The 3,118-nt window shown below is 44.4% G+C and overlaps 1 pseudogene; it reads right to left on the bottom strand.

Annotated features, from left to right (window-relative positions):
* Positions 1-1,218: 1,218 nt before the first annotated feature.
* Positions 1,219-2,163, bottom strand: LOC137209686 (solute carrier family 35 member E3-like; annotated as a pseudogene).
* Between the last annotated feature and the right edge of the window lie 955 nt (positions 2,164-3,118).

Raw genomic sequence — 3,118 nt, 5'->3', positions numbered from 1 at the left:
ATTAAGTTCTTAGTAAGAACCAGGTACTGACTTGGGGATCTTATTTACAACATTTCATGTAATCCTCACAATAGCCCAAAAAAGTTATTATTTTTGCCCTTATTTTATGGTTATGGAAACTCAGATTGAGAGAAATGAAGCAACTTTGCCTGTGCTGCTCATCTAGGGAAAGTACCTGGGATTTGAATCCAGGTCTGTTTGACTCCCAAACTCTTACTCGAAATACTACAGTTATTTTCAGTCTCCAGTCTAACCAAAAACCAAGGACCAAAAAACAGAAAGGATTTGTTCACTCTGTCAGTTAGCTTTGCTACATGGTCAGTGGGCTAGCTGGTCTCACCTGCATGGTCTTCTCAAGGTTTCAACAGCAGCAAGAGGGCAAACCCCAAACAGCAAATGTTCCTCAAACCTCTGCTTGTGTAACACTTGCTAATATCCCATTTGCCACGCAAGTCACATGGCCAATAGGCGGTCAGGGGTGGAGATGTAAATTCTGCTCCTGATGAGATAACCGGCAGCATCACATTGCAGGGGCCTGGAGCAGGTCAGAACACAATTGATGACCAGTATTCAGACTTCTCAAGCTATTCGTCATTCAGACTAGAGGAAGAGAGGCAGTGGCAAATCCAGGCCTCCAGATTTTCAGTTCAGAAGGTCTCCAAAGATCCACACTGCCTGTAGGCTCAATCTTGAGATGTGGAAATTTGGACTGTGTGGACAGAGAAAGGTCAGGGAAAGTCCAGGGGAAGATGTGTGAGCAGGGTGTATTATGTGGCTACCAAAGTTCAAAACTGGCCACCGTGAGGCCAGCTGTGGGAGACAGCAGGTGGTAGGAGGCCTCAAATGTCAGAGTCAGACCCTTGGGCTTGCTGGTCCAGTAAATCTCCAGGCCCAGGTCTGGGTCTAACTCATTCCTGTGCCCAGAATAGGGTCTGACACCAGGGAGGAACTGATGAGACCTTGTGTTAGGGTAAGTGAATATGTGAATGTAAGGTAACACATGGGTGTTTGTACTTCATAAAATCCTATTTGAAAAAAAGTCTAAGCCATTTTTATTTTAAGTCATTAAGTAAAAAAGAAAGACTCTAAAAACAAGGGTCACACTTATAAATAAAATTTCCCTTGTCTTAACATCTTGCAGACTACCCTCCAATAAATTTTGCAATGGAATTTCTTTTCTTGCTTCTTTGAATCTAGTTGGCATACTTAAATTTTTTTTTATCTTTTTGGGGTGAATATTTTTCCCACAAAAACCCAGTTGAGTACCTTGTACCAATTTATACTTCCTTCCTATTTACTGAGTTTAAAATGGGCAGAGGCAAGAATACCAAATAGTTGCATAACATGCCAAGACCCTGATTAGCTGACAGTAGATGTTTAAATAAAACATCCTCCAAATGAAGCAAGTCAGAACTTGAAGTGCCCAGTTATGTCATGGGTGACCGTTAAAGTGTACTCACTGATCCAATAAATTGATAAGTCCACCCTGACAGCTATGATTCCAGGTAGCAGCCCCACAAACAAAGCAGAAACTGACCAGAGACCACAGTGTTCTCCTCCACACACACTGACTCAAAGAAGGGCGCAGCCACCGACAACACAGCAGAAGACACCAGCGCCTGGTAGCCCTGCACTTGCGTGGTGTTTACACCCAACCCATGATGTTTGGCTCCTACCCACACTGGATAAAGTGATGCAGCTAAATACCCAGGGCCTCAAACAGCATTCCAAGGACATTAAACTTCATATCAGAATAGGAATTTGGGATTGCACCTAAAGTGACAGGATGCAGCAGTTGAGTTGTATTTTGGTGGGGTGCTTCTTGTGGCAGAAGGTTTGGATGGCCGTGACAACCACCTGCCATGGTGGCCACGCCTGGGTCCTCGGACAGGCACGGATGGTGCTGCTTGGCAGAGAGAAGTGCTGAGGACCAGGAAGCCATAGAAGTGACCGCCAGGAAGAAGGACTTGCAGAATTTTGGAGGTGAAGATGTCCAACTCCTGACGGAAGTAAGGCCCAGTCAGGTGGCCACAGGATGTCCCAGGGTCGAGCTCGCGTTGGGGGTCCTTTGGCCGAGAAACAAGATGCAGATGGACACCATTGGTCTGAGGAGCAGCCCAGCAGAAACGTGCCTGTTGCCCGGCCCTGGAGAGGAGCACGCATCTACTCCCAGGCGACCAGCCATCCCTGCAGCACACATCTGCACAAGCACCACCCACTCCAACCACGGACCCTAAGAGGCTAAACTTTATGATTGGTAAGAAATTCAGGCCTTATGGTAGGAAAGGGTAGGTATTTTAGTTTCCAAGGGTTCGGAATTTCAGATCACTTTACCTGGGCATCTCTGTGCTTTGCCCATGCAGAGGCCCTTCGGGAAGCAGCATGAGTGTCCCAGGCTAGTGCTTAAGGAGGGAGTAATTTGGCAGGATACGGTTGATTCTACCTGGTAAACTATTACTCTGCTTCCTTTCAAGGGGACCTCGTTCCACCCTTCTCTTTGATACAATTGTTGATGTAAAAGGTGTGCTAAAATTCCTGAGGAGACTCCTAAGCTCTGAAAGACATATGGCCTAACAGAATGGAGTCCTGGCCTCCTTCCTGAGAGACATAAAACTCAGGCATCTCCAGTCCTAGCTTGCATTTTACTAGCTGCAGGGCCTCCGGTGTGTTACTTACACTCTCTTTGCCTCATTTTCCTCATGTGTAAAATGAAAATCTTAATAGTTCCTGTGATGGTGAGAGTATGCCAGGCAGATGGGGTGCTGTCGTGTTAGTGATCACAAATTATAATCATTCATTTCAGAAGGCTTTCTCGGTGGCAGGACTCTCCTTTTATGTGTTTTCTAAAGCTGTTTAATGAATATATATATATGTATGTATGTGTGTGTGTCTGTGTGTGTGTGTGTGTATACACACACACATATACATTTCAGTTAAAAAAAAACTTTATATTATAATAAACTTCAGTTAGGTTTCTGTTTTAAGGTTAATTTAAACTGTTCTATAAGAAAAGTTTCTGGTCTAAGTTCAGAAATGTTCTTGCTTTGTATCCGAATTAAATGTTGGTTACTATAAAAGAGTGGTTCTCAACCAGAGGTGATTTCTTTTCCACATCTTT

Source organism: Pseudorca crassidens, chromosome 2 (genome assembly GCF_039906515.1).
Source record: "Pseudorca crassidens isolate mPseCra1 chromosome 2, mPseCra1.hap1, whole genome shotgun sequence".
Lineage (NCBI taxonomy): Eukaryota > Metazoa > Chordata > Mammalia > Artiodactyla > Delphinidae > Pseudorca > Pseudorca crassidens.
The sequence above is the reverse complement of the archived record's forward strand: the minus strand, read 5'-3'. Positions and strand labels throughout refer to the sequence as shown.